Raw genomic sequence first — 11285 nt, forward strand, 5'->3', positions numbered from 1 at the left:
CTCATGTAATTGTAAGCTCTCTGTATGGCATTTTCACAATTAAAAATAATAATAAAAAGCTCAGGGACAGAACCCAAGCTTTGAGTTCAAGCCTTAGAATAGTGCATATACATACACAAAGAAAGTAAGTCACTCAAGTTCGAAACCTTCCATTCCCTAATCCTAACTCTAATCCTGTTCAGAACCCTAAGAGTAACCTTGGTGATAATAGTAACCCAATGCTAAAATTAATGGTCAATACTCGAGTTCTTATACATCTTAACAGATATTCATTGTCTTTGAAATGATTTGCAGTTTGCTCCAAATCCTACAGATCCTTACTTGGACTCTGAAATATATCTTGTTCCCTATTGTAAATCATTAACCTCAAATCCTCATATCATGAACAATACCGTAGTTTCCATTGATATTAACTTTTACTGAAGTCCCATATCTCCAAAAAGAAGCTGCAGGTTTACTTAAAATTGACTCTAGTTCCTAACCCTAACAATATATCTCAACCTCACTAGAAACCTAACTCTAAATTTAACACTATTGAAACCTGAATAGGAAACAGGAAATCTCTGTACGTTTTGTTAAATTTCACACATATTTTACTTGAAAGTGTTAGCAGAAAACTCAGTTTTACCTTAAAGCTTATCCTTCTCTAACCCTAAGTCTAATCTGAACAAGAAAAGTAACCCTAACCTTAGAACTAATTAATTGCCTTTGGATTCTAAAAGCCACAAAAACACATGAGTTTTTATTCATCCTTTGATTCAACTCATCTTTCTTAAAATAGCTTGTAGTTTTACTCAACATTTTACCATTTTTCTAACTCGAACCCTAACTGGAACAATCAGGCTAACCCTCACACTAATCATATACTAATCTTAGTATTATTAGAAGTTTTCTATTTCACATTCATCCTAATACTAACTCGACTTGTTATTCGAAGATTTACTTCAGTTTGACCCTAAACTTTCCATTTCTCTAATGCTAATACTAAGCCCCGCTGGAACTGAAACCTAACTTCCACACTAATGATAGTCCAATTCTAATGTTTAAGAAAAATATTTCAATTTAATCATTCCAATGAATACTCCATTTTGCACTCTGGAAATGAGTTTCAGTTTGCCCTATTTTCCACAAATTTTCTGATTCTACTTCTTTTTTTTTTTTTGTATTTTTTTTTAAATTTTATTTTATTTTACTTGAGAACATACTGTACAGAGGGGTTACAATTACATGGTCAGGATAATGCATACATTTCTTACCAAGCATTGCAGCCTCCTCCTTTGTTTACCCTTCACCTCCCTTCCCAGCCTCCCCCCTCCCCCCCACACAATCATACCCCCACTCCCCCCCCTCTGACATTGTAAAGCTGGTTTTGACATGACATTTTGTACTTCTCATTGTTGCAACAGGTCCACCTGAATCCTTAAACGACTTCTTTGTCCCCATCTCCTCCACATGTTATACTGACATCAAATATAGTGAAAGCGGGGGTTACACTGTGGGGGAGGGACATACAAAGCAACCAAGAAATAATCTTATAAATGCGTTAGAAACACATGCATGAAAGAAACAAAAACATTAAAATACATATTTGAGGGTTCGTTTTCCTAACATCACATTCTCTGAATTTTTCTGCTTGACTCATACCTATACTAGATATTGCAAATATGGGAAACCATGGGACCTGTGTTTCTTTGGGCCTGGCTTACTTCACTTAATATAATTTTTTCCAAGCCTTTCCATTTCCTAACAAATGGGGCAATGTCATTCTTTCTGATGGAGGCATAGAATTCCATTGTGTATATATACCACATTTTCTTGATCCATTCATCTATTGAGGGGCATCTGGGTTGGTTCTATACCTTAGCTATGGTAAATAATGCTGCAATAAACATAGTTGTGCTGGTAGCTTTAGTGTGGTCTTTTTTGTAAACATTATGGTAAATGCCCAAAAGTGGGATTGCTGGGTCATAGGGGAGTTCTATGTGAAGTCTTTTGAGATACTGCTTTCCAAAGTGGTTGAACAAGTTTACATTCCCACCAACAATGAAGTAAGGTTCCTTTCTGTCCACATCCCCTCCAGCATCTGTTGTTGTTAGAGTTCTTGATTTTTGCTGTTCTAACTGGAGTGAGGTGATATCTCAATGTTGTTTTGATTTGCATTTCTTTTATGGCTAGGGATGTTGAACATTTCTTCATGTGTCTATTGGCCATCCTTCTTTCTTCTTCAGAGAAGCTTCTCTTTAAGTCTTTCGCCCACTTACTTATTGGGCAGTTGTTTCTTTGAGGATTTGTTGTTGGGTGGTTTAATTTTTTGAGTTCCAAGTATATTTTAGATATGAGACCCTTGTCCGTTGTATGGCTAGTAAAGATCTTCTCCCAGTCCGTGGGCTTTCTATTGATCTTGCTAGCTATGTCATTTGCCCTGCAGAAGCTCTGCAACCTTATACAATCCCATTTGTCCAACCTTTCTTTGATTTGTTGTGTTTCCGGGTCTCTATTCAGAAAATTTCGGCCTGAGCCAAGGAGACCCAGGGTTTCTCCTATTCCATCCTGTAATGTTTTCAGAGTGTCTGCTTTGAGTTCAAGGTCTTTGATCCATTTGGAGTTGATTCTGGTGCAGGGTGATATATAAGGATCTAGCTTTAGTTTTCTACATGTAGTTAACCAGTTTTGCCAGCACCACTTACTGAAGAGGCTATCTGTCTTCCATTCTATTGTTTTAGCTCCCTTATCGAAGATTAGATGGCTATAGGTCTGTAGGTTCATTTCTGGGTTTTCAATTCTATTCCATTGGTCCTGAGGTCTGTTCTTATGCCAATACCAAGCTGTTTTGATTACTATGGCTTTATAGTAGAGTTTGAAATTTGGTATTGATATTCCTCCGGCCGTGTTCTTTCCGTTGAGGAGCGTTTTTGCTATTCGGGGTCTTTTATTGTTCCATATGAATTTTTGGATTGCCTCTTCTATTTCCTTGAAGAATGAGGGTAGAATTTTGATAGGTATTGCGTTGAATTTGTAGATAGTCTTGGGAAGGATTGCCATTTTCACGATGTTAATCTTTCCAATCCAGGAGCATGGGAGGTTTTGCCATTTTTTAAGTTCTGTGTTGATTTCCTTTTTCAAGATTTTAAAGTTTTCATCATAGAGGTCCTTCACTTCTTTAGTTAAGTTAATTCCTAGGTATTTTATTTTTTGTGGGGCTATTACAAATGGAGTTGCTTTCCTAATTTCAGCCACACTTTTCTCATTGTTGGCATACAGAAAAGCCATTGATTTTGGGGGGTTAATTTTATAACCTGCTACTTTGCCAAAGTTTTGAATCAGCTTGAGTAATTTGGGAGTGGAGTCTATGGGATTCTTTAAATACAAGATCATGTCATCTGCAAAGAGGGAGAGTTTTATTTCTTCTTTCCCTATTTGGATCCCCTTTATGTCTGCATCTTGTCTTATTGCTGTAGCTAGGCATTCTAATACTAGATTGAAGAGAAGTGGAGAGAGTGGGCATCCTTGTCTTGTTCCTGAGTTAAGAGGAAATGGCTTTAGTTTTTCACCATTGAGTATAATGCTGGCTGTAGGTTTGTCATATACAGCCTTTATTGTGTTGAGGAATGTTCCATGGATTCCTAATTGTCCAAAACCTTCATCATAAAGGGGTGTTGGATCTTGTCGAATGCTTTTTCTGCGTCTATTGAGATAACCATGTGGTTCTTATTCTTGCTCCTGTTGATGTGATGAATAATATTAATTGATTTGCGTATATTGAACCAGTTTTGCATCCCTGAAATGAATCCTGTTTGATCGTGGTGTATGATTTTTTGGATGAATTGTTGAAGTCGATTGGCCAAAATTTTGTTGAGAAGTTTTGCATCAATGTTCATCAAAGAAATGGGTCTATAGTTCTCTTTCTTTGATGAGTCCCTGCCTGGTTTTGGGATGAGGGTTATGATGGCTTCATAGAATGTGTTCGGTAGTGAGCTTTCTCTTCCAATTTCATTGAAGAGTTGGAGGAGAAATGGTGTGAGCTCTGCTTTCAAGGCCTTGTAAAATTCCGCTGTAAAACCATCAGGTCCTGGACTTTTCTTAGCTGGGAGGTCTCTTATTGCTGTTTCTATTTCAATGCTTGATATGGGCCTGTTAAGATAGTTTACCTCATCTTGGTTTAGTTTTGGCATGTCAATATTTGCTAGGAAGAGGTCCATTTCTGTCAAGTTCTCAAACTTATTAGCATAAAGTTTTGAGAAGTATTCCCTTATAATGTTCTCAATCTTGGTTGTTTCCGTGGTGATGTTTCCATTCTCATCTCTGAGTTTATTAATTTGGGTGTGTTCTCTTCTTTTTCTGATAAGATTTGCTAAGGGTCTGTCAATTTTGTTAAGTTTTTCGAAGAACCAACTCTTTGTTTTGTTGATTCTTTCTATAGTTTTTTTGGATTCTAATTCATTTAATTCTGATTTAATTTTGATTATTTCTTTCCGTCTACTGGATTGGGGTTTATCTTGCTGCTCTTTTTCAAGGAGGTTTAGATGTGTCATTAAATTGTTAGTTTCAGATCTCTCCAATTTGTTGATGTAGGAGCTCAGAGCTATAAACTTGCCTCTGAGTACTGCCTTTGCTGTGTCCCAGAGGAGCTGGTATTTTGTGTGTTCATTTTTGTTGAATAGCATGAACATTTGAATTTCCTTTCTAATCTCTTCCATGACCCACTCATGATTCAGCAGTGTGTTGTTCAGCCTCCATGTGATACCGGACTTTCTTTGGTGGCTTTTGGTGTTGAGTACTAATTTTATTCCCTTGTGGTCAGAGAGAATGCAAGGTATAACTTCAATGTTTCTGAATTTAGACAAGTTTGCTTTGTGGCCTAAAATGTGGTCTATTTTAGAAAACGTTCCATGTGCTGCTGAGAAAAACGTGTATTCTGATGCTGCTGGGTGAAATGTTCGGTAGATGTCTGTTAATTCTAGTTGATCTATGCAGCTGTTTAGATCTGCGGTTTCTCTGTTGAGTTTTTGCCGAGTTGATCTATCTAGTGGGGAGAGTGGTGTGTTAAAATCCCCAACAATTAATGTCTTTGGATCTATATGGGATTTGAGGGAAAGTAGTGTTTCTTGGATAAATTTGGGAGCTCCATTGTTTGGCGAATAGATATTTAGAATTGTAATATACTCCTGAAGGAGAGATCCTTTAATTAGTATGTAGCGACCTTCTTTATCTCTTTTCACGAATTTTAATTTGAAGTCTATTTTATCTGATATTATGATTGCAACTCCCGCCTGTTTATGCGGTCTGTTTGCTTGGTAGATTTTGTTCCAGCCTTTAACATTGAAAATGTGTTTGTTTTTACGGGCAAGATGTGACTCCTGCAGGCAGCAGATAGAAGGGTCTTGTTTTTTAATCCAACTAGACAGTCTATGTCGCTTAATTGGAGAGTTCAGTCCGTTAAAATTAAGAGATAGGACTGAGAGGTATTTGGGAGTTCCTGCCATGTTATCTACCTTCTTGGGGGCTGCGAAAACTGGGTTCTTCCTATGGTTCTTGGATTCTCAGTTTGGGTGCAGTTTCTTGGCCTTTATTGCGGTCTTGTTGGTTTTCTATGTGTAGGACATCTTTAAGAATCTTTTGTAGGGCTGGTTTGGTGGAGATGTATTGTTTCAATTTTTCTTTGCTATGGAAGGTTTTTATTTGGCCTTCAGTTATGAAGGAGAGTTTAGCTGAGTACAGTATTCTTGGTTGATAGTTGTTTGTTTTTAGGGCATGGCATACATCATTCCAGGCTCTTCTTGCTTTGATTGTCTCTGCTGAGAAATCTGAGGTGATTCTAATTGGTTTCCCTTTATAAGTGATTACCCTTTTCTCTCTGACAGCTTTAAGGATCTTTTCCTTGTTCTGAGTAGATCCTGTGTGGATTATAATGTGGTGGTGGGATGTCCTATTCTGGTCTGGTCTATTTGGGGTTCTAAAGGCTTCTTGTATCTGGACAGGCCTATCTTTTTGCATGTTTGGGAAGTTCTCTGCTAGGATTCTGTTAAATAAATTTCCTAGACCATTAACTTCTGTTTCTAGGTGCTCCTCTACACCCATTATCCTTAGATTAGGCCTTCTGATGGTGTCTTCCAGGTGTTGGATAGATCTATCATATTTCTTGGACTTGTCTTGGATGGTTGTATGTTCTTTCTCTGTAATATCTAGGCTGTCTTCAATCCCTGAGATTCGATCTTCTGCATGGCCTAACCTGCTGTCAAGACTCTCTACTTTGTTTTTTATCTCTTCTCCTTCTAGTTGGTCAGCTTTGATGGCTTCAAGTTCTTTGTTGAAGCTCTGTTTTAGGTCTTGTATGAATTTCTTTACTTCCTTAATTTGGTGTTCAGTGTTTGTCCTCACATCGCTTAGTTGATTGGTTATGGTTTCTTTGGGCTCCCATTCCTTCTGTTGGGTTCCATTCAGCATTCCCTTTGTGGTCTCCCTGACTTCCTTCAGCTCTTTGTTAATGGATTCCGTGAATGCCTTTAGTGATCTTTGTGTGTTCTCTACCTCGTCTCTCAATTCCTGTATTACTCTTTGATTAGCTTCCTCCCATTCATGGGATTCCTGCAGATCTCTTTGAGTATTCTCAGCCTGCTCACGCCATTCCTCCCTTTCTCTTTGAGTATTCTCAAGTTGTTCACGCAAATCCTGTATCAGTTTTTGAGTAGCTTCCTCACGCTTATGATATTCCTGTATAAACTTCTGGGATGCCTCCTCTCTCTCCCTATCACGCTCATACAGAGTCCTTTGTACGTTGTCAAACTTTTCATTTATCATGTTTGCCACCAGTGTTTGTAGAGCTGTTTGGGAACTCTCCTCTGGATTATTCATTATCTCTTCTAACCCCTGATTATCAAGATTGGGAATTGAGATACCCGAATTTGCCATTTTTCTTGTGTTTTTCCGGCTTACTCTGCCCATTTGAGATGAAGATAGCACCAGTTTTGTGCTAGAACACTATCTTAAGGCAACCATCTACCAAAGTTTGCATTTGTACAGTCAATAGTCTACAGATACAATCTAGTTCAACAGATACATCTATTCGACATCAAACAATTATATGTTAAAGGGCTTCAAACCGCAGAGAAGAATTTGGAAAACCAGAAATTATTAGGGTTAGGGAGAGATGTGGGTAAAAAATAGGAATAGATTGGTGTGGGGAGGCACAGGGAGAGTTAACTATGTCCTAATCACAATGCAGGAAATAGGTTGGGTAGGATGCAAGTAGAGAGAGAGAGAAAAAGAAGAAAGGGAAAGGGGAATGAAAAGAGACCAGAAAAAAAAAAGAAACGTAAAAATTAATGTTATTTTAGAGATTAAAGGACCATCTATTTATAGAGGAATATGAATATGTTGAGAGAAAGGGAGGGACATAGAGGAGATGTGAAAAACTTTAAAAAATATGCTTAAAATATTATATTGGTATAAAGAGGTAGTATTGCTATTAATGAATTTAAGTCTCAGAGGTTTCGAATTGAGTAATAAGTTTGTGGATTAAGTGTGTACACAATGGGGGATAGGGTCTACTGGTTAACTACGGGTTTATCTGAGGATGTGCAGGACAAGAGTTAAGTCATATAAAGAAGAACAAAGAGGAAAAGATGGAAAGGATAGGAGAGTGAGAAGAAAAGATCAGAAATTCAGTAGAGCTAGACAAAAAACAAAAAGATAATTAAGAATGAAAGAAAAAGAGAAAGAAGACAAGAAAAGAAAGGAAAACACACATTCACGTATTCCTAAAATAAAAATTATAAGAGGAGAAAGAAAAAAAAAATTTAATGGAAAACAATTATTTTTTCAGAAGAGGCAAAAATTAAAGATTAATAAAAGTTTTAGAAAAGCAAAAAAAAAAGTTTATATATATAAGGTAACAAAAGACGAAAAAAAAAACAAAACAAAAAAGAAAAAAGAAAAGAAGAAGAAGGAAAAAAAATTTCTTTGATTTTTTTTTTGGGGGGGGAGGGGTGGGAAGAGTCCTGTATCTCCCTTTTGTCTGTAACCAGAGTCTGGTTGGAGTCTCTGGTCAGCTTGAGGTCCTGTGGCTTGATTGGTTTCTTAAGTCAGTTTGTTCAAACAGGCAGAAAAATGCTCTGCTTTACCCAAGATTTTGAGATCCCCCTCCCAGGTTAGTTTACTAGGAGGGTGATCTGCTTTGAGAATCACAAAAGAGGGGGATGCAGTGATGAGGCTAGGTTCTGGGTAGAGTTGAGGCCTTTCTACAAACAGTAGCTTTTCCCTGGGGCTATTTTGTGAAAAAAACTCACAGCACCCAGCCTGGAGCCATTCTCAGGGTTTCTGTTTTTCAATTGATTGTGGTGGCTGCTAGAGGGAGGGGCAGCCTCTGGCTCTGGTTACCCAGTGAGGAGAGCCACTCCAATGGCTGGCGCCTGAGCTGGGTGACTTTTCCCTGGATGGAACTGAGTCTGTGAGGTCACTTCGCCGTTAAGTTCTTGTGACCTGCTAAATGACTCGTTTTATTCCAAGGCCTGAGCTGGAGCTAGCCGCTCCTCCGAGCTTTGTCGGTATCCAAGATGGAGATCACCGGTGCTGGGGGGGAGGGGTGGCCTTCCCTCCTCTGCTCCCAGAGAAGGAGTGAGGAAGTCGGGCTTCTACTCACGCGGAGTCTTGGATCCCGGGTCGTCTCTGGTCTGCAAAGTGCAGGATGAAGTTGTCCGCTCCTTGTTGGTTCTTGCTGGTGTTGAGTAGAATCCGCTTGTCCGCTGCGTCTGGCTCCTTCGTCCCGGACTGTGTCTCAGGTGTGCCCCCGCGGCGGCGGTGGTCGCTGCCGCGACCCTGCCGCCGCAGCAGCAGCTGCTGGCAGGCGCTCAGATGTGTCTGCTTGGCTTCCCCTCTCTTGACTAACTCTTTGTCCTGTGATGGCACACTTGGTGTGATTCTCTGGCTTGGGACTGTTCACTGGAACTCTGAAACTGTTCTCTATGCAAGAGCTTGTTCAGATTCCAGATTCTCCTCTGCCATCTTCCCGGAACCCCCTGATTCGACTTCTGAAGTTATCTTGTTCTCTAACATTAGTTGTCGTCAAATTCTCTTAACAGGAAAAATATTGTAGTTTCCATTGATCCTCCCTTTTCCTGAACCTCTGTTCCCTAAAAGAGTTTCAGACTTACTTATGCTTAGTCCATTACTTAACACTAACTCAATTTACACCTGTCTGGAAAACTCTCAATCTTTATAAGAATGATCACTCTGAAATTAATATAATGATAATACTCTAGCTACTATTCAATCTCACATTTGGCTTCTACTTTTTAGTGAAAACTCAATTTTATACTAAAAACTTTCTTATTCATAACACTAATCATAATCAGGACAAAATACTGATCCTAATCTTAATTCAAATTATATGTCAATACTAATACTAACTTAAGTACACTAGTTTTCACTCATCCTAACTTGATTCAAATAAGCATTCCAAACATAGGTTTCAATTTTTTCCAATATCTTAGTCATTTTCTAATCTTAATCTTAACTGGAACATTGAGAACAACTATAAGGCTAATTGTAAGTAGATTCTAATATTAATAGCACTACTCTAGTTCACATTCATTCTAATTCTTACCAGGCTTATTCTAAAATTTACCTTCAATTTGACCCTCATTTTTTTGTCCTTCACTCTAACCCTATCCATGGCTGGAATCCTAACCATAACCTTGACACTAACGATATCCAATTCTAAAATTTAGGAAAAATGCTCATTTTGTGTCATCCTAACTGAAATTCCACTTGTAATTCTTGAAATAAATCGCAAGTTTTCCTAAACCCTACAGATTTTCGCACTCTTAACTATGAATCTATCTTGTTCCATAACTGGAATAATTATACCCATTGCTCTCAAATCCTGATATTATGAAATACATTGTATTTCCAATATCGCAGCTTTTCTTGAATTCCTAGAACCTAAAATAAGTTCAGCTTTATTTAACATTTAACCCATTTCTTTTTTTTTTTTTCTTTTTGTCGGTCGTGGGTTTTGAATTCTGGGCCTAGGCACAATCCCTGAGCTCTAGGCATGGGCACAACCCTTAAGTTCTTTAGCTCTTGAGTACTTTACCACTTGATCCACAGCACCACTTTCGGTTTTCTGGTGGTTAATTGGAGATAAAAGTCTCACGCACTTTCTTGCCCAGGCTGGCTTTCAACTGCAATCATCAGAAATCAGCTTCCTGAGTAGCCAGGATAATAGGCATGAACCATCAGTTTAGCCAATTTCTTTACTCTATCTCCAACCCCCTTTAACCCAGAAACCTAAACCTAATCACAATGTGAGTTAACACCGAATGGTTAATGTAAGGAAAATCGTCTAGTTTCTATTCAATCACACATTTTTTTTTGCTTCCACTTCTTAGTGGAAAACCAAATTTTATCTTAAAGCTTATCCTTTCCTAATCCTAATCAGAACAAAAAAGTAACTCACACTCTAAGTCAAATAATATCTGAATGTTTAATGTAGCACAGACACTGGTTATTATTTATTCTAACTTTGATTCCATTCAATCTTCTTAAAATATGTTGCAGTGTTACAGAATATCTTACATCTTTTTCTCATCCTAGCCCCAGATCTAACTGGATTGCATTTCTTAATCATAAGGCTACATATAACTGAATCATAATGTTAATATCAAGCCTCTATTTCACATTTATCCTAACTCTTGCTCAGCGTGTAGGTCTAAATTTTACTTGCATTTTGAATCTAAAATTTTTAAGGTGTTTTTCTATTTCTTTTCAGTTTTTATTTTTTATTACTTTTTAAATTTTATTTTATTGTAAAGATGCTTTACAGAGGAATTAGTTACATGTCTAAGGTAATGTGTACATTTCTTTTTGAGCATTGTTATCTCCTCTGTTGCTCTCCCACTATCCCTTCCTTCCCTACCTCCCTTACTCCGCCATCCACATGGTGTAAAATTCGTTTTCAACATAGTTCTTATGAGTATCATTGTTGCAATGAGTCATCCTGTGTTGAATCTAAATTATCTATTTCTCTAGCCCTAATTCTAATTCTGTCTGGGATCTTAACTGTAATAATAATAATAATGATAGTTCAATCCACAATTTAACAAAAAATGTTCAAGTTTTTATTCATCCTGTTGATCCACTGTACATCATGAATGAAGTTACAGTTTAACTTAAATCTTTCAAATAAGATTATATGCACATATATAAAGATGTAATTTTATGTGAAAAGCAGATCTTTGGAGGAAGGAGTAATGGAAAGGAAATAGAGGGAATATAATCAAATGCTT

Source organism: Dipodomys spectabilis, unplaced genomic scaffold (genome assembly GCF_019054845.1).
Source record: "Dipodomys spectabilis isolate Male_0828 unplaced genomic scaffold, ASM1905484v1 ptg000040l, whole genome shotgun sequence".
In the NCBI taxonomy this organism is placed as follows: Eukaryota; Metazoa; Chordata; class Mammalia; order Rodentia; family Heteromyidae; genus Dipodomys; species Dipodomys spectabilis.